Source organism: Photinus pyralis, unplaced genomic scaffold (assembly GCF_008802855.1).
Source record: "Photinus pyralis isolate 1611_PpyrPB1 unplaced genomic scaffold, Ppyr1.3 Ppyr1.4_LG3b, whole genome shotgun sequence".
In the NCBI taxonomy this organism is placed as follows: domain Eukaryota; kingdom Metazoa; phylum Arthropoda; class Insecta; order Coleoptera; family Lampyridae; genus Photinus; species Photinus pyralis.
Genome location: NW_022170510.1, coordinates 14,273,222 through 14,295,004, shown reverse-complemented (window position 1 = coordinate 14,295,004; position 21,783 = coordinate 14,273,222). Strand labels below are relative to the sequence as shown.

Sequence of the window (21,783 nt, the reverse complement as noted above, 5' to 3'; positions counted from 1 at the left end):
TATTAAATTTGCTCATTAATTTGGAGCTCTTTCTATATAAGGCGATCGGTCAAAAAATCTCCCCTCTCTCGTTCTTTTTGAGTGAGCTTGATAACCAAGAATTCAAGAGCTAAAGAAACCTTTGGATATCTGTCCGGAATTTGGGATCAATCCATAGATTTTTAAAACGACAGTACACTAATGTTGGTTTGACATTGTTGTTGAAAAGCAATACATGCCATCTCTTATATCTTAGAAGGTGTGAATGGATAAAGTTTCTCTTTATAGAACATAAAAGAAGATTCACTTTTTACCTTGTCACCTCATGTTGTTGTCCTTATCTTATCCAAACCCATAGCAGTGTCTGAGGATAACCACAGAGGTTCGACATCGCACTCAGTTCAATCGTGGAGAGATCTATTGAATACCCGTGTTAATAATCTAGTAATATCTCATTAGTCGTTGTTCAGAGCTCATCGAGGGGTGGCTTACAAGCTCAAATTGTGTACACCATAATAAAAAAAAAGGTATTATTTTGTTTATAATACCATAATACCAAATAATACTAAAGATTACTCAAGAATACCAGATAATACCAATAATACCTGATAATATAAAATAGCTCCAAATAATACTAGATAATATCGAAGATACTGTCAGTAATACCAAAGAGTACCCATAATAAGAGATACAGCGCAATGGTATAAACGCGTGTTGGCTATAAGAACTCGCCCGCTAGGATTCCAAAAGCGGGCCCTCGCGTAGAGGTGGCCAGAACTAACCGCCTCTTTAAATATTGGCGCGTATTGCAAATTTACAGAATTCTTTATAGAATTTCGGTTTAAAATATTTGCGCGGTTGTCACATTTAATTTTCTTTCTTATTGGCTGTATAAAATGTGGACATGATATAATTAGAAAACATTACTTACGTATAAAAGAAAACAGCAACGATTCAGTACCTATTGTTAATTACATTGGTATTTTCCTGTTTAGTTGGCGTCTATTGAATAGACAGTAATGACTGTTGGCTTCCACTCCAAATATAGGGTTTCTGGAGCGTTTAAATATCTCCGGAATGCGTGGGTCGGTCGGACTGAAATGTAATGAGATTAAAGTAAAATTGGTTAGGCAACACACAATACATATGCAACACTATTCTCTATGCCGTTGAATCTCTTATTATGGTTACTCTTTGCTAATAGTAAGCCAATTTGTAGTATTACCACCACAATATACAACAAAAAACAATTATAATACTTCTTAACAAAACTACAAAAAAACCTTTTTGTTTTCTTTATTTCAAATTTTACCATTTCACATGTACGTATATGGTGGGCCGGGTTTCTTATAATAATATTTCGAGCAGATAACGGAACAACGACCCCAAATCTACTTAACTTCTAACAAGATTCTTATATTACCTACTTATGTACAATAATTCCTAGGGTACCCTTATACCACAAAAAAATCAACTCGACTTACAAACACAAACGGATTACAGCTAATACCACCTTCACCTTCTTTTCACGCACTTTAGACGTGACGACCTCGAGCACGTGGATCCTCGTCCAATTCGACGATAATTTCTGTACCTGGCTTGACAACGATAATCACGACCCAACTCCTCTCTATCTCGTATCACAAAAGAACAACTGGTAATACACGGCGAAGAAGCGGCGGACTGCCGAATGATTAGGTGCGTAACCGGAATCGAAATAGTGGGTGAACAGATGTCGGATGCACTCCACGGGCTCCTGAATCTTTCCTTAGCTTATCAGCACCCCTTTTCAGCAAACCCACAACAATAACAAAAAACGCTTCCCCTGCTTCCAGTACCAGCTCCCAATCGACAAACCACGCTGGACGCACCTGCACAGGACCAATGTCCTGCTACTGATTTTATCCTTAAACTATTAATACTAAAATAAATCCGGAAACAGATTGCCGCGGGAGTGGAGAGGCGACCGGGGAACATTCACACGTACCAACACGCGTCGGTCACATCTGAGGGTTTTGAATCGTCACACGTGAGGTGGCGTGGCGTGGCGTGGCGTGGCATAGCGTGTGTCAAGTGTGTACGCGGTACATGTAAATAAATGGATGAATATACGCATACATTTTCGTCACATGGCGTGGCGTGGCGTGTTGAAAATGGGTTTCGGCCTTAAAGGGCTCTGGCGACCGCGGTCGTCAAACGCGAAACGACCGAGCGGCCTAAGGAGGTTATCGAGCCTTCCGACTCCCAAAACTTCTAAGTTGGCATCGTTGCACCCTTCGTCTAGACGGAATGCGGCCTTAGAGGCGTTTAGGCCTAGTCCCACGGATGGTAGCTTCGCACCAACGCCCGCTCGGGCGAGTGCTTAACCAATCGAAGGATCAAAAAGCGACGTCACTATGAACGCTTGGCCGCCACAAGCCAGTTATCCCTGTGGTAACTTTTCTGACACCTCTTGCTTAAAACTCCTAAAAGCGAAAAGGATCGATAGGCCCCGCTGCTTACTGAGCATCGGGATCAAGCCAGCATTTGCCCTTTTGCTCTATGCGAAGTTTCTGTCCTCGCTGAGCTGGCCTTGCGACACCTGCGTTACTCTTTGCCAGATGTACCGCCCCAGTCAAACTCTCCGCCTGGCGGTGTCCTCGAATCGGATCGCGATCGAGCATGATTGCGATTTTCTCCGGCGGACGAACGGGGCAGCCTCCCGAAACCTTGGGTTATAGTATACCACTCGCTTGGCCTCCCACGACTCCGCCAAGGAGCGGTCCGAGCCTTCCCAGCAGACCTGCACGTCTGCCACGATGATGTTGTTGCCCGGCATGTGGATGACAAGAGCTAGAACGTTTTTTATAACCTTTTCTCCAGTGGATGGCAAACTCGTTAATCCATTTATTAATTTCATGAAATGTCTTTATATTGCTTCGAATTACAATTTGGTTATCATCAGTGCCGTGAGCCAAATGTAAGGTTTTTATTTTTAAAGGCGTATCACTTATTTGAAGCAAAAAACGGCTCATATTATTTTCGTATTTGGACGAAACAATTGAACATAATTTACACTGCTAAAACGAACACCGGGTTATTGCGCGTTTGCAGGCAGCTCTTATCGGTCTCATTCGGATTGCTGTCGCCGCCCGTCCTTGAGTGGACCAATTGCATCACTTGGCCTGATCGTCCAGCGACTGTACAGTATGCTTAAATGCGTCCCGGAAGCTCGCATATTAATGACTCTGACCGTGGAAACCTCCGCTTTGATATCTTTCTTTCTTTTTCCTTTCGCTTGCGCATAACGTAATCCTTTAGAAGAACGAGAGATTTGCTGTTGGTTGCTTACTTTTAAATTAAAACAATGCCCCATTTTTACTTTGACAATTTTGTCTTACCTAAAAAGGGATTTGCTGGCGTTGTGATTTCTCTGTGATATTCCCTTTCTTTTGCATTGCTGATGCACTGGCGGATATATTTACAAGTTTAAGTCCGTTGGATATATTGTTTAACACTGCGCAACATTTGGTTAACATTGGAAGCTTTTCCTTCCTGTTCTTCTACCTGAATACTACGATCTACATCGGTATCCTTTGTGAAATCTCTACGTACAATTTGGATTACCTATTATTGCACAACAGTAAGAAATTCCCCGCAATTTTGACATACCTAGACAGTGACGTAGTTAGTTCTTTTGGCGTATGCAGAAATGATTATACCTCGAAGACTCATCGGCAGAGCAAAGCAATGCAACTTTTATAGGGGAGTCGATGGTGTGCATATGTCCGTGAACACGATAACTGTCAAGCGCATGGGCTATTCGGTTCAATCTTTGCACAGGTTGACCTATATGCCACATGTAATAGGCCTATTGAAAATGGGTCAAATCCTATGATCCCGTAGGGTCATACTAAGGTGCTCTGCCGCTTTTTTAGATCCGCTAACTGTTTGGATACAATTGAGACCATTTCTAAATCGACATCGATATTTCCAATTATATTATATATTTATTTTGTACCGACAACTCGTTTTCGAACCATGCCTTCATTCTTCTTTGCAATGATTTTACGGGCTTTAAAATAGACATATTACAAACTACAACGGTAAAGTAAACATCAATAGCATGCTACTGGCTTATATCCCAACCATTTTCTAAGCTATTTCGGTTTAAAAAAATGCGCTTTATTTGCACAACAGTTGTGCACAATTTATACTTGTATACTTATACCTTCAAACCTCGGATAACATCTAAAAGTGTCATATGAATACTTCCGTAAGAGTAGTTTGAACACCGATGATATTAAAACTACTATAGGCTGATAAAATTTGACAAAAGCTAAACGAACTTCTTCACTAATTTTAAAGCCTGCTTCGAAGCGTGCCGAAACATTCCCCTTTTCTACGCGCATTCTTCTGACCTCTTCAGAAGTGGCAAGTAAACGCTTATTCCTCCCATTATAATTTTGTGTGATCCTGATGCAGGACGCATTAACTGCTATCTGCGAGGCCATTTGAATAACGTATTGGATAAAATTGCAAATTTTGAGCCCACACCATTTCATTAAAGTATAGAACAAAAAGAAAAATTAATTTTGTAGTTCTCTTGGAGGAACTATTACTTAGAATGAAGGCAGTTAAAAACTTTATTCTGAAATGGAATTTCATTTTCCATGTTAAGAAATTAAATATTTAGATTAGCTCCTTTCATTTCAGGCTAGAAACAAAAGGTTTATTGTCAATGTATTGTAAGAATTGCACTGCTGAGACTTTGTGTGAAATTAGCCGGTCGTTTGCAAGACCTGCGTTCTCCAATTACGCCGATATATAGTCCACAGTTTGCTTCTAATTAAATACACAATTCTTCCACTTGCTCTTAGATTGGTTGTTTAGAAATTATGCGGAATCTGATGTTAGCCTGTCGTGATTTATATCAAAGACGACTGGCCGTTATTACTGTCCAAAGCTGTAGAAAACTATCATAACGGCACTAAACTGATTAAACGTCACGAATGACTAATGAATGTAACGACCTCGGATGATGTGAGAAAATTACAATGGCCCAGTTTTAGTAACTAGTGTGATAGATATGAATAACGCGGCAAAATCACACTTTCGTGCCTATTATTTTTTAAATGGCGCCCCTTTTTGTAACAAGCACATTACGAAAAAAGGATTTCAATAAAACATTACATTTTTCAACTTATATTTCATGACATAAAAGTTAGATATTTTAGACGTATGTGCGTTGGCATTGGCAGCGTATAAAAAGTCGTCGTTGTCATTGACGGCGCGGCGTTAGATATGACACTTTGGGTACGTTCCACTTAACGCCCGGCGACCGTTCCACATAACGGCGGCAGTTGTTATGGTCGCAGTCTCGACGGCAACGAGCCCACGGTGCTCCTAAGGGTACGAACAGAGTGGAGGCAGGTTTCTCGCTTACCGGTTACCAGCGCCGACTCGCGCTTCTTGCTTTGGAAACCATATAATGTTTTCAAAAGTAGCTTGTATGTAGTCAACGCAGGTTAAAACTTGTCGCCGCCGCGCCGGTCGCCTGCGTCCACGCTTTTGTCTGAACAAAAATTTAGTTTTTTCTGCCGATTCTCGCGCGAGTTTTGGATAAAGAAGCTCTTGTAAGGACAGTGTTTGAGAGAACATCTATAAGGGATAATTGAAATAAATTACATAGGTACTGAAAAAAGCGGTCACTATCATTTTTTAACGATTTAAATAAATGATAATATTCTCCATAGTCCCCGATTAAGGGGATATATACCAACTTTATTTCTTTTACCCTTGCTTAATACAAACTCCAAAATAAATAGGTCGTCGTCAGATGAAGATATTTTTACATCAGGATTAAAAGCAGACTGCCAGATTAGGAAATAAGGAAAAGGCCAACGTGTTTTATTCCTCCGACATCTCGAGGGATACCGGAGGCGGGCTGCTCGGGGTTTCCTGACCCTCTTCAGCCAGAGAACGGGAATGTATGGATGGGTACAGTTAAGGATGGGAACGGAAGGAACGGAGTTAGGGTGCTGAGGGGGAGAGTACTGCCCCAGCATTCGGCTCGTAGATTTCAACATAATGCTAGCATTATGCGAAGCTACGTACGTCTGAGGGAAACCCCAGACAGAGCAGTCTGCAGCGGGAATCGAACCCACAACCTCCCGAATAGCAGTCGGCAACGCAACCACTGCGCCACCGGCTTCGCTTTTTCTCGCTTTTATTGTGTGCAGTCACAGCGCGCGAAACCTGCTTGGTCACTTACATTCTTGACAGGAGACATTTAGCTGTCATACACTGATCGGTTGACTACGCATGCGTTACAAATCTTTCGTTTGAGCTATGGAGAAAATATCATTTATTTTATTTTAATCACTCTCATCAACATCTTGTGCAAAATGAAGAAGTATATGTCAATATTGGTAGGGAAAAATGAATATTTACTCCAACCTAATAAAGTGAGCATTCATAGTCCGCATAGCGATCCACAATATCGCTGTAATTATGGGAATTCGCGGACGTTCTCTTCTTCCTTTTACATTTACATAGCACTAATTCCCACTCATCATCAGAACTCGATGAATATTCACTTTCGTATTTTTTACGCATTACGATCACCTTAACGGCATCCATGTTGGAAAACTGTTCACTCACACGTCAGATGTCATACCGGCGTTCTCACAAGGTTCCACTTAAGGTTTCGCCCACAACGCCTCTAAACTAGTGGATGACAAACCCGCGGTCGTTATCATAAAGGCGCGTCCAGACTTGAGCACGCACGCGAATGAGGCAGCCCGAGGATGCATGAGCACGTGAGTGTGGACGCCGAATTGAGGCGAGGCACATGCCTCAGATCGTCCTCGGTATGTCCTCGACTCGATCCATCGTCGGTCGGTACATCAAAGAGATTCGTCCTCGGTGCGTGCGCGGTACGTGCTCAATGTGGACGTGTTTTCTACCAACACAAATAATTTACAACGAGAAAATTCGCACTAGCATACGCAAGATCGTCAGCCATTGCACTGCCCGAGGACGACTGGAACAGTTTCAAACATGTGGAAGAAATATCGCAAATTGCATCCGCAGCGAAGGAAACTCTTCTTCCCTGCAAATCGAGAACGGTATATGAAGAAGCTTACAATGCATACAAGAAATGGTGCGTGAAGAGAAATGTAAAAAAAACCGTTGAAGATACAATTCTGGCTTACTTCACTACCGATCTCTCATCGTATAAAGCATCAAGCTTATGGTGTAAATATTTTGCACTACGATTCAATTGAACGAAGGAGTAGATATTAGCAAGTTTCACAGTGTTATTTCGTTTCTTAAAAGAAAAGGAGAAGGATGTACGCCAACAAAATCGCTGATTCTAACGGATGAAAAGGTGGATTCCTCTTTATTAAGCGCTCAGGATGAACACCATTTGCTAAATAAGGTATGTCCGTATTTTTAGAGGCATAATTGTTGAAGATATGTTTTAAGGTCATTCTTATCTTTGGAGTGGCGGGTGCCTGTAGACGTCAGAAATTGTTTTTTTTTTGCAGACGACAAATGTTGAAGATCAGGAAAAACATTTTCTAGTCGAGATCATCGATACAAAAACCAAAAAAGATAAGGCGTTTTAAAATGCCATGTTTGTAATAAATTCTCCGACTACAACAAAGAAACTTTTAAATATCATAATTTCCACTTTTATTTTGTAATATTATGAAAGTATCTGAGAAAGTCTTTACTAAAAAAAAAGACAGCGTCATATTACCAGGAAAACACAATTTACTCACATAATTAGAAAATACATAGCCATTCGTCCTAAAGTAACGTCACACAACAGATTTTTTATCAATTATCAGAATGGAAAGTGCACGGTTCAACCTGTAGGGGTTCACAAAGTTGGTGGTATTCCCAGTGTGGTGGCCAAATTCTTCAATTTACCAAATGCTTATGTTGTTTTCTTCCTAAAATTGTTTAATTCGCATTACTACATAAAAAAGTGAACAGCTTTTGCCAAAATCCTCCTTTTATCTCGACTTTTATGCGAATTACAAAAAACAACAAATTCCAAATGGGTTTGAAAAAGTTCATGTAACGTTTTTTTTTGTAAGCTGAAACGTTACATACATTTACTATAGTACTGATTAAATTAAAGTAACACGATAAAAAAGATAAAAAGTCAACGAAGGGGGTATTTAACTTATTCTGAAGCACCCGCCGTGCGGACGATTTACTGCATCTCTCTTCGCACTTCTCACTCTAATTCCGTGAGTTTCGAGCCTCACTACAACCGTCAACCGTATTGAATGAAGCAGCCGCGCGACCATGACCCAAAGTCTCCCCCAACCTGGTGATACACGAATATAATATCCCGACATGTGGAACAGTGGGTGATGTTATCAAAGATGAAAGTAATACAAGTGGTTAAAGGATCGGGATGTCCCCTATGAATAGAGAGAGACTAAAAACATACCGTACAGCATGAAGAGTTGTACGGCCAGGTCAGATGCCCAGTTTTTGCTTAGTTTTGGCATTAACCCTCCTAATAACAATGAGTGTTTGACTTCTATTGTCAATTGATCATCAAGGTTTTGGTTGTACAGATTACAGTGACTTTATAGGCACAGTGGCGACAACCCGGTACTCGTTTTTGATTGGAAGTTGGTTCCGATCGCCATATTGGAGCAAAATCATGGCTATTCGTGATTTACATTACCGTTTGAAACTGTTTTTGACGTTCAGATAATACGCTGACAGCACAATACTAACTCAAATAACTGTCGGGAGAGGGCGCCTCACAATTTGTAAATCGCTAATATTTTTACACGTGTTTTTTGTTTTACGAAATTTGTCATTAAAGGTGCTGTTTAAACTAAAATTTGTATTGCAAATAATCGGTTCTACGTAAAGACGTAGTTTAGTGTGTTAAAAGTTAATAGAAATGTAAGTATTTTCTTAATTGGGTAATACAATTTTGTTTGTTTGACGAAGGACATGTGTCTAGTTTTTAGATATAATGGGTGGGTGTGCCGCTGAAGGATGCAGCAATTCCGCAAAGAAAGGTTTCTTGATGAAACGATTTCCGAGGGACCCAAAAAGAAAGCAGGAATGGATGGAATGGATAATCAAAATGAAAAAAGGCAACTGGCAACCAACTGATGCAATGCGCTTATGCGAAGTAAGTTTATTCTAAGTTTATTTAATCATGTCCTACGAGATAACTTTTACACTTCTTAATTAACATGGAGTACATATATTATTAAATAACTAGTTATTTCTGTAGGTCCACTTTGGTCCCGAGATGTGGGAAAAGACCCGCGTAGATGGAAAGCGTGTACTAAAATGTAATGCTGTTCCGACAATGTTTGCTTTCTCCAAATCAACATTAACAAGAAAAGCACCTACACCAGAAAATACGTCAGTCCAAGAATTAAGTAAGTTTATACTCAATTGCTTAAAAATAATTACTGTACCTATACCTTTTTCATTGACAATTTCCGTAAACAAACATCAAAACTGGTTATATAAATTGCTATTCTAAAATTGCAAAATGTGTATAGTAGTATACCTACTAGCAGATGTAAAATACATTTTTTATGTCTTAGATCAAACCACGGATTATGGTATCAGTGATCCAGAACCTTCAACATCAGCGGCATCATCAGACATCCTTTCTGTCACGTTAGATGAAAATATTCGAGAATCGTCACCGTCAACCTTAACAGCTTCGACTTCATTCATTGATGTTCATAAAGACTGCAAATCTAAATTTTTGCGATATGAAAAAATGTATATAAGAGAAAGACAAAAGGCCAGACGGTACAAACAAATGTTATGTAACATTAAGAAGGAAAACAAAACCTTAAAAGATAAGGCAAGCAATATTCCAGATGAATATCCTATATTAAGAAATATTTTTAATGAGGATCAAGTAGAGGTTTTGAAGAAACGAAAAAGCAACCGATCAAGTAAGGGCTTGAAGTGGTCAAATTCTACAATTACTAAATCGCTCAAACTCAAATTCAGTTGTGGAGGTAATGGCTATGAGGAGCTGCTAAAACAAGGCCATCCTCTTCCTTCAAAACGAACCCTGCAAAGAAGACTACAGAATCTAACATTTGATAGTGGGATTTTAATTGAAGTTTTCGAGTTTTTACAAACAAAAGTTGAATCATTTTGTGAATTTGAAAAAGATTGTGTTTTAGTGTTAGACGAAATGGCCATCACTCCAGGCAACACGTACGATTCATCTCTTTCCAAATATTTTGGTGATGTGACTTTACCAGAGCATACTGGAATAGCAACTCATGTGCTAGTTTTTATGTTGGGTGGAATTACTGTGCGTTGGAAACAGGTCGTTGCTTACTATTATACTAGCAATTCGGTGAATGGTACAGTTTTTAAAGACATTATAATGGAAATCCTTAAAAGAGCGGAAGAATTAAAACTGAACATTCTAAGCGTAACATCAGATATGGGTGCTTCTAATCAAGCATTGTGGAAAGCATTGGGTGTTATGGCAGGAAGGCATTCTGAAACTAAATGCAAAATTCCCCACCCAATAAATAACAATGAGTATGTATATATGTTTGCTGATGCACCACATCTTTTTAAGAATATTAAATCTATGCTTTTGTCAAATAAAATAATAAGAATACCCGACACGCTAAAAGAAAAATATAAATTGCCCACCAATGAAATAAGAGCAAATCATATTTCGGAAATTGCGGCATACCAAGAAGAACACGAATTTAAATTGGCACCAAGATTGTCAGAAGCTGATTTGCTGCCATCACATTTTAATAAGATGAAGGTATCTACTTCTACCAACATAATTAGCCACAATGTTAGCAGTGCCCTCAAGTTTCTTGCAGAAGAAATGAAAAAACCCGAGTACTTGACAACTGCTTGGTTTTTGGATCAAGTCGAACAATGGTTTTATTTAATGACATCCCGACATCCATCGAGTGCATTAAGCAAGTATAATAAATGTGCATATACGGATTCCATAACCTTTTTAAAGGATTTTATGCACATTTTTAAATCTTTAGAAGTTGGAGTGAAGAAAGTTTGGAAACCTTCGCAGACAGGTGTGTTAATTACAACGCAGTCACTGTTAGAACTCCAAGAACATCTTCTAGAAAACAAACAATATAAGTTTATTCTGACTAGTAGGTTTACTCAGGACTGCTTGGAAAATCTGTTTTGTGTTTTAAGAAGCAAACAAGTAGTACCAAATGCTTTACAAGTCAAAAACCATTTAAAGTTGATTTGTGTCGCGCAGTATTTAAAAAACCCCATCAGAGGCAGCTACGATGAAGATGATAGAGAATTTTTGTCAGGTTTTTTAGACACCTTACCTCATCTTATCCGAAAATATGATGAAGTAAAGATTCCAGAACAAGTAAATTACGATGGATATAATTTAAATTTTAGTGAACTAAATTCTTTGTACAACGTTTGTGGATATTTAGTCCACAGTATAATGAAAACTTCAAAAACATGTCCACGATGTTTGGCGGCTGTGGGTTCCAAAAAACCGATAAAAAATGTGTTTTCTAAGTTTACTAATCTTAAAAGATTCAAAGAAAATACACTTTTCTTCTGTACAGAAGAATTTTTTCATTTTGTTTTGCAATTAGAATGGATATTTCAAAAGTTTTTTCCCATAATTTCAACTCAAAATATTAATTTAAAGGAGTTTTACTTGGAGAAAATGAACTCCAAAGATGTTTCAATCCCCGAATGTCACCGGTTAAAATATAAATTTATTAATAGATTTGTAACATTCAGGTTAAAAATAAGATCAATGAAACGCAAGGCCTCAAGTGCAATATACGCCAGCAAATCAGTTGCTGGCCATTGTAAATAAACACATTTTTCTATGAATGAATTTTGTCTTTACCTATTTCTAAATCTCTGAGAACTGTTGTCATGTCCCTAACACAGTCACTGTACGTCCAACTATAGCGTCTAACCATTCCCCAGAGTTTCGTCACAATCAGTTAGTGTAAACCTCAGAGGTGTAACCAGTACTTACTACAGTCGCTGTAAATCGGATAAATGGTTGGCGCCATCTATTAGTTATGATTGTTATTATTAGTTTGCTCCAATATGGCCGATTTATGATAAGTTGTCGCCACTGTCCCTATAAAGTCACTGTAGTACAGATGATATTCAACAAATAAACCATACCCCTTCTGAGAGGTAGCTAATTCGGTAGTTTCCATTGCTGAAATTTTGTTGAATAGAGTGGAGTACACCTCATTGATATCAGACATTGTTGTGGACATTCTTTTTGATCCTTGTGCCATGTACGCCCTCTTATATAGGATCTCTTGTCCATAGTTCATCATGGTGGATGAAACCCAACTTACATCTGTCTATGTTACCAATCCTAAATGTCCGGCGCTTTGATTTAATGTCTCAAAATACCCAAAAAAAGGAAGGTATTACCTCGAAGAAGGCGTTCAACAGAACCTGCGAGTTCGACACTTAGTCAAAAAGATGGGGAACAAACAAAAGCACCGGTAAAAGAAAAATACAGTTTAGATTGATAGTATTAAGGCCACTGCGCGCACTTTTTCACCTCGTGATTATCATACCGCAAAAACAAGAATCTTTAATATAGTGGCGGAAATTGAAAGAAAAGATATATTTTCTTCCAACAATCAGTCCTCTGGAAATCAGCATCATTTTGAAATGGCAGACTACAATCATGTACATTCAGGATGTGAATATAATACGAATTATAACAATGAAGGCTGTCCTTCGTCACACTCTTCATATACACAATCACATTCTGCTTCAGTAACCATACATACACCTTTATCATCTGCGTCATCCTATTGTGAACATTTCTTTCCAGATACACCTCGCGTGCTCTTGTATATTGTAACAGAAGTTGTAACAATTCTATATTAATATGTAAAAAAAATGTTTTTTTGTTTTTTTTTCCGCTTTTCAAGATGTCATGAACCCATATCTTCTTGCGTTTTTTGTTTTTTTGCTCTTCATCCAAACATACGGCAATTGCTAAATTGACTATTGAAAATGTTTCCATTTTACAACACGGATCTGTCGACGTTTTTGATGACACTGACTAAAATGAGCGCCAGTGAATTGACTGTGAACGTACTGTGACCTGACCGTAGAAATACACGTTACAATAATTGACCGGACCGTGATCTGACCGTAATGTGAGCGACCACGATACACTTACACACGGTATGCTCATTATTTTTCTCAAACGCGTTTTCTACTGCGCATTACGTCACCTGCGAACGTGTGGCGCCAAAATTCAAATGTTTACGCACGGAAAAATCCAGTACAGATGTCACGCGTGACAGTTTGCACCTTTTCAGTTGTATTTACGAGTTTTATAGCGTTAATTTGTTGATAGCTAAGCATTAATTTGTTGATAGCTAAGTAATCATTAGTGAAAATTCCAAAATGCCAGGTTGTGTGTGGAAATAAAATAGGTACTTTCGATTTCCGAAAATTGAAGACTTTTCTCTAAAATGGATTGTTGCAAGTCGTCGTAAGGACAAAATTACCTTGAAAAATGGTGTTGCATTATTATTAAGTGGTGTGTTTAAGTCTTTCCATTGCTGTTTAATCCTATATCCTGTATTTGTTATGAACATTTTGAAGCCAGCCGTTTTGAAGCACCGCAAGGGAACGACTCCTTAATTAGACCTACTTTTAAAAACAGCGGATGTTTGAAACCTGATGCTTTACCTACTTTAAAACTACCGCGTAATAATGAAAATCAAAATAAAAGGGACACGGAGGAGCGATTAGATCTTTTGATAATGCATGAATTATATAATTTTTACTGAAACAGCCGCATTTCATGTTTAGGGCCAATGTTTATGGTTAGAGTTTATTTCATACGATCACGAAATCCCAGAAATAACTTACGCGAGGATCTCTACACAAATCATCAACTAACCTTGTGATTTGTCGATCTAAGCATCGTAATTTTGCTCTTATATTCTGTGGTTTTGTTCGCACGTGACGTCACGCTAGATGCGCAAGAGCATACCGTTGTAAGTGTATCGTGTGAGCGACAATGTGAATTGGCCTTAAGAAAACGAAACACCAACTCGCTAGACCTAGCTGCAGCTGTCACAACTAATAGATGTTAGATCTGTCATTGTTATGGCAACTTTGCGTTTCATAAATTATACGTCGTCTTCCTGTGAGGCTACATTTCTATTGGTCGTAAACTTCTATGTTGTATCGAAATTACCATCATTTAGGTACAGGTAGCAAATGTTTAATATATCAAAGTATAGGAGCAGAAACATTTTATATACGCATAAGATTGAATGAGTGATGCCATTTTCGTAAATAATGAAAAATAATGTACAACTGTATCTGTCTGTACTTGAAATTAAGGGTTCGCACCGTGTAGCTACAAAAAAGGAATATGATGTCTTCCGATCTGCGTTTTCCATTATAATTGTGTTCGAGTGGTAGCAAAACATGATATATCTCTTGGTATGTTTCGTAGTAAATAGTGGCACAAATACTTTTTACTGTATATAATTTCTTTTCTTTGTGAAAAGAAGGTGGTATAATTTTCTTGAAAGTGCTGCTCGGTGGTGCGTTCCAGTTATAGCGGAAATATGGTAATCTACTTGTATTAAAGCCGGCTCCTGCCTTGCTTCTAGATAAATCTTTTCAAGCGAGACCGTTTCAAGTGTAAATGGTGGTGACGCTTCAGCTTGGCGTGTCTTATACACGAGGTGAGATTTCGCCTTATAGCTAGCTATTAATTCAATTCTGCAACCCAATCAATATTTACACATTGACATTATCGGAGTTAAAAAGGCGGCCGACCGTAATCAGAGCAACTAATTTTAATATTTTTAGAAAGTGGTTGAGGCAAGAAATTGAACCTCGTTATAAAAATAACAAAGTGTCGCTGTTAAATTAAAGTAAACAAAAAGGACAAAAACAAAGAAAGCTGAGAATGTTCAATCTCCGCACACCTTAGCTATAGTCGCTGATTTCCATAAATTTGAAATTCAATTGGATATATACACACTTAAAACGATAAAATTTGCGTTACGTAGAATCGTGTTACCGCGCTCATATTTAAACAAGATTAGGCTAATTCGGAAGAAGTTACAATTAATCTGAGTCCTTTCCAGAAAAGGATTGCGTTTGCATTTTCCCATTTTCACCGTTTCCCTATATTAACTTTGTATAAGAGAGAACGTTAACAATAAAGCGGTTCCCTTCGTATAAAAATGAAATTTAATTTGCGTCGGTAGTGAGATATCCGGAACAAAAATGCACTTGAGTATAAAGAAAGATCTGATTTAATCGGGCATTTATAGGGACCTCTGTCTCCTGGACAAGAAAGGAGCTAGGATTAAAACAATGCAAAAGAAACCCCGCATTTGCATACAAAGCAGGTCTTAGAAAGCAGCGATCGCGTAAAGTGAATTTACTGAGGCGGCTGATGGCTGTTCTTTTACATGCTTTGCTTTTCAATAGTGTATAACGGCGAGTTTACTCTTTAGATCGTCTCATTTCATTAAGCTCTCCGTCGATTTTAATAGTAAAAATGAGTAGTCGAGTTTCTCAATAATTTCCGAACAGAATCAGTTTGTGTTGAAGAAGAAATAAGAGAAGCGAAAAATCCATAAAAATTAAAACTGTTCCTTTGAGGCTTTTGTACACAATTAATAAATCACTGTCGATACACACTTGATTGGCAGCGTAATTTTTGCCATAAAGAAAATTGATTGTGTCCTGTATTTCTTATATAATATCCAATGGCACACGTTTGTAAAAGTAGGGCTTTTGACTGCCGAAAAAGTGGTTTAAATCGTTAAATTAAAATGAAATATTATTTCCCTTTGCGGCGAAACGATGTGGGAATAGCACTGTATCGCCCTCTATTATTCTCAGGTTAACCCTATGGTTAGTTATATTTAAATAGTAGTACACAACAGGATTTCAAAGATGTTGATACATATCATGCATAAATAATTGGGCACCCGCATGTTGTAGATAAGAAAAAGTTATTTCCATTCGCCGATTATTTCGGAGGGGCAATTTCGATATGGCCCTGGCCGACATAACCATACCCGACAGAGTTAACACTTATATGCAAATCGCATCCCATTTCACAAATTGCGTCTGCCGAAGTGGAGTTGTATCAATTTAACAATAAATTTTTCTATCCGTCGTTTACGTGAAGAGGTGATAAAAATCATTACTGGTTCTTCAGTTATATTATTATTCTGAGAGTGTTCAGCGAAACGTATTAACAGTTAGTTGGCAAAATCACATAAGAAAAATAAACAGAAAATGATTTACTAGCTCTCAGCAAACTTGTTGCGCAATTTATCTAAAAACGTAAACATAATGATAGATGAGAAAAATGATTACGATGCAAAATATCATGCGATCACAGACGGCAACTTCAAATTGTGACTATTTATTTGATGCGATATTAATATACTCAGAATACGCCAACAAAAACCTTCAAATCTGGAATAACATCGCTAAAGAAAAATGATTGAGAGTGAACCGCCGGAAACATTATCTCCACGATAGAATAAATTAGAATGAAACGCGAGAGATTATACAGTGATATTCATTTAGAAGTAGACACAGGGAATTCCTATGTCTAGTTTTAAATGACAAAAACTCTTCTGAGGGACGCCTAATTTTATGCAACCAAAATAACTTCTTAAAACAAATGAAGATTTTCCTGTCATATTAATTAATCGAAATATTGCTTTAACTTCCGTATCTTTATTTTCGTCCGTGTGCGATGTATTAAGTGAAGGTTGATATTGTCAATTGGAATAGTATCGGTAATAGATTTAGAAGCGTTACTTGTCACTTTAAAATAAGTGGATATTTAAATGTGATCCACATAGGACAATCCTCAATTTTAACGTAGGACATGAAACTGAATGTTTTAATTTTTGTTGGAAGAGTTGGTTGATGTGTTGGTATGCCTGGTATCAACGTATTAGTGGCGCGGCGATCATTCCCTCTATAATAATATAGTGGAAGGCCTTTCCCCATACGTTCCGCATTTTAGGTGATTCGAAAGTCCCTAATTGGGTGCGAGTCCAAGTTAAGTCTGGTGTATAACCCAAGGATGCTTGGGCTTCTTTCCAAGATCGTAAATGACCAAATGCTCTAGATTGTCCCAGGGTTTCCCTTCTTTCCAACATAGTTCCAACCTGCGCCGGAACTCCTGAACATCTTTCAGACGATCCCCGGGGATAAAGCTTGGTCTCTCGAAGAGATAAAAAGCTTCACGTGTTATCCTTATAGCTTCACTATAGCAAGGATCAACAACGGGGGATGTGATAGGGCGGTCATACAACCAAAGGTTGACGTAATGCCCTTCCAGGGTATAATAACATCTGGTGTACTCATTAAATGCACTTCGTGATTCAACTAGATCACACAGTGCTTCCTCTACAAATGAGTCGCGTAACTGAGGTTTCTTCATAATCTTGTGAGGTCGGACCTATGTCAGGAACGTAAGCGTATTACTTTCGGGTCGGTCTATACTTTGCAGGATACGTAGCATAGTGTATTTTTGCATGAAAATTTCGCTCAATTAAAAACGCGAATAGGTGAATATAGTGTAGTGCTAATATTAACCAACACATTCCATAAGTTCCAGGGGATAATAAGATCTGGTGTAGGGGAGAAGGGGGGAATGCCGCCACCTTAAGAGAATATGGTTATTATTTGGAAGTACACGTTGTTTATTAACAAATGAATTTTTTTTTAAATACTTGAAACCTTTACCAACAAATATGTATCCTTAAAAAAGCGCTTCTCTAACACACATTTCAGTTGCTAAGGAATGAAAAAATGTCAGTTATGGCGGAATAACCCCGACGTGTGGGGGCAATACCGCCATTCATTTGGGGTAATACTGCCATTACCTTAAGTGCCTACCTTTTGTAGTAACTTGAATGAGGGTCAGTTGTTTTTTAATAAACTTTATTTGTTAATGCAAAACAAAACGTTTTTCTTCGAAAATAAAATATTTCAAAATCAAAATGATTGTAATTCTTAGGTTTCCAGTAAATTTCAAAATTGACAACAGTCACACTTGAAATTTCTGGCAGTAACAACCCCACTACACTCCGTATGGGCCCATTTTCCACAAAGGACACATCTGTACCACACTTGATCCTTGCCTTTCTCCCCACAAATAATATAAGCCTCTACTAAATTTTCCCAACGGTGACTGGCGGCATTCCCCCGCACTGATAATAGCACAATGTTTTTTCTACTAGTCACACAGTGTGTCTTTTGCAGAAAAATACATACCACTACGTAAGCACTAAACTGTGCCGATGCTGCACATGCCAAAATAAAGTGAACTCCTTTTTTCGTTTATCTACTCACCGCTATTTTTGAGAGCGCCAAAGTTATAACGAACCAAGTCGAATTTGTTGACTCGCACGAACGACGATCTGTCGGTATTGTAGATTCCTCAAATTTCAAGCAGACATTTAAAACCTATAGTACTAGAGGACAGTACATAATTAAGAATCATATTGGCGGCAACTACTAAAATAAGACGGGTGGCGGTATTCCCTCCTATGGCGGCATTCCCCCCCTCTCCCCTACTCCTAAACCTAAAAGCGTACTATTTACTATATGTCGTTTTTACTAAAATCTAGAATGACAATGAAAAATGCGTGCGCATGTTATATCGGTTACATAAAATTAGGCCTCTTGAGGAGGATTTTTGTCATTTGTAAAAATCCCATCTCTATTTCTAAATGAATAGCACTGTAACTCGAATATTTAACTACCGCAAAAGAGGATTTTTGAAACCTAAATAAGTCGGGAGTATAAGGTGGATGGATGGACCAGAGAAGTGGCCCCTTGCGAACAATGGTTCCTTCAGGGAGACTAATATCTTGAAGAGTCTCCGCTGCTTTTTCAAAGTTGTAATGTCACACATTCTCGTAGGAAAACAGTCTGCCATGCGGGGCACGGTGATCATGCCTGGTGGCAGTGCAGTCCCAGCTGCTCTTGGTCCAGTGTCGATATTATGTTTTTCTTCGAGCCATCCTAGGACTCGGCTCTATCCAAATAAGACATAAATACTTGATAACATTTTGTTTTAATAGAACGGCAATATAGTGGGATTTCCGGAAAATTTACGTTTTAAAAAGAAAAGGAGAAGTGGTTCGCGATAAGGCTTGTTTATAATGACAGGGAAGGGCGATTTTCTTTTGCACTTGACGCTCCGTTATGTTCGTTGACCGTTTTGAAATATACGTCGTCAAAGTTTTATGAAATTAATTAAGTAAAGGTATCCATTAGCATCAGCCAATTCCCCTCAATCCCATTATAGATCAACGTACATCGTTTATTGCACAAAAATTAGTGCGAGAAAAACGAAATTATATCTCTACCTTTTTTTATCGGCTCCTTACAAATAAGGGCGCTGATGTTTGTACGCTGCATAATGTATCTTAACATTTTGTACGATATTATCCTGGTTCAAGTTTCTTCAAAGTGATTTGGGTTGCTGATCTAACACAAAAATTACATAGGTACATTATTGGTGGGCTGCCAAATCCTATGTTAAAGTTACCAATGTATTAAGCTGACGCTGCTTTAACTTAAACCCCACACATAAATGTGTTATTTTTTAAACTATATTCTTAACATTTCGAGCAAGTACTAAGTATTTTTATTATATAATTAAGAATGATTACAAAATTATTGTAATTAATTGTGCAATTATTGTGGGTAATTGTACAATTTCCTTGAGATGAGGATGAAACGGCGTTTTTTTTCTGAAATTGTTGATTATTGTGGTATGATGCTCCTCGTCAAGTTGTAGATAACGTTTGGTGGAGCTTGCAGAAGAATGTCCTGTTATCTTTAACAACTGTTGATCGCCTACTCCACTTCTAGCTAGTTGTGTTATAGCAGAAGAACGATTTGAATGGTTTGTAATTTTTATTTTGGTAGGATCCAAGCCAATTTTTGGGCCGCTTGTTTTGTCCATTTTCCCATTTCGTTTTGCCCTACAGGGAGATTTTTATACCACCCCTTAGATAAAGATTCCTGCCAATTTGTATTAGGTGTCAAAAAGAAACCATCAATTTGGATATTTTCAGTTCTTTTTGACATTAATTTATGAAAAAGACGTATCGGACATTTGTCAGTGTCATTTGGTGTTAGAAATTTGCTATCGGCTAACCTGCGCGATCCACCTTGTGTGGTTTTAGAAATGATTGGGTTATATTCTATCCTGCCAGTATAATTTCCATAATGACCTAGTTCTTCTCTAAAATATTGCACCAATTCTTTCCTGAGAGCTACAGAAGATGATTTTCTCTTTTCGGGAATATTTTGAAGTTTTCGACGTTTACAATTACGGGCGTCTAGTGCAGTCTTCAATTCAATGTCCGGAAGGGATCAATTTTTGTATTGTAAATCCTTGAAATATTTCTCCTGGATAAGTTTGGCGATTCCATTCCAGACGTTTTGATAACAGATTCTTTAATAATAATAATAATCTTTATTAAGGGTTTGGCGAAGCCAATTAAGGCCAGTTTAACCCCCCTCTACATATTCAGTCGGTACAAAACATACAAAAAAAGAGATAAATTTAACGTAAATTGACTTTCATTTAAATTAAAATATAATATTAGTCCATGTCCAGTGTATTTAAGAACCGTAGACCCCCTCGCGAAAAAACTAAGCTCGACGACGAACTACGACTTTTACTTCCTCTAAACCGGTCTAAAGGATCAAGTTCGGTCGACTTTCCCACGTGTCCGTCGACGGTAGGCCGACGGGCGTCGGTCCGAAGACCTCGCTAAATCGTTCGATCGGTAGTAGAATGATACTACTAGTATCATGGGTAGTAGCGACTGGCGGTGTGTACAAATGGCAGGGACGTAATCAACGCGAGCTTATGACTCGCGCTTACTAGTCCGGGCGCTAAAGGGTTTGAGCATGCATTGAAAGTCGAACGCAGTTTGACTTTTGATTATTGTTGGGATCATATAGTAGATGAAAAAAATCGATGTCGTCGCATTTCCGCAGTGAACATCACATGAGGGGAAGGGGGCAAGGTCGCGCGCGTGGCGATTCACTTTATAGTTTCTAACTCAAAGACGGTAATAGTTAGAGCAATGCTTGAAGCGGCTATTTTCAGCTACTTATATTGCCTACAAAAAAGGCCCTAAGGATAAAAGTCGTACCTTTAACCGTAGGTAACTATTACCGTCTTTGAGTTAGAAACGATAAAGTGAATCGCCGCGCGCGCGACTTTGCCCCCTCCCCTTCATGTTATGCCCACCGCGGAAATGCGACGACATCGATATTTTTCATCTACTATATGCCCCCAACAGTAATCAAAAGTCAAACTGCGTTCGACTTTCAATGCATGCTCAATACGTATATTAGCGCCTGGACTAGACTGGGAATTCCTCGTTCATGGGGAAGAATTTCAAGCCCCAATCCCTAGCACGAAGGAGTTTCAGCGGATTATCCGGGCCTCTCGGCCGAGGGCTATCTGCACACATGCTGATTCCTTCAGTGTAGCGCGCGTGCGGCCCAGGACATCTAATGGCATCACAGACCTGTTATTGCTCTCTATAGCGCGGCTTCGAGCCGCTTGTCCCTCTAAGAAGATATGATGTGATTCTTTGTGGTTTTCTTCATTTTTTTGCGCATGTTATATACCAAAATTAACGCAAATTGTTTTACCTCGGTTACCATTAAAAACATTAAGCGCGCCTAAATACCCTTATAATAAAAACTTTTAAATTATATAAAGGGGGGCTGGAT

General features: G+C 38.5%; 1 long non-coding RNA gene across 1 annotated transcript; it reads left to right on the top strand.

Annotated features, from left to right (window-relative positions):
- The first annotated feature begins 14,398 nt into the window (after positions 1 to 14,398).
- Positions 14,399 to 21,512, top strand: LOC116167320. Its single transcript, XR_004144503.1, has 3 exons — positions 14,399 to 14,411; positions 19,171 to 19,174; positions 21,412 to 21,512. It is a non-coding gene; the product is annotated as an uncharacterized LOC116167320 (long non-coding RNA).
- Positions 21,513 to 21,783: the final 271 nt, after the last annotated feature.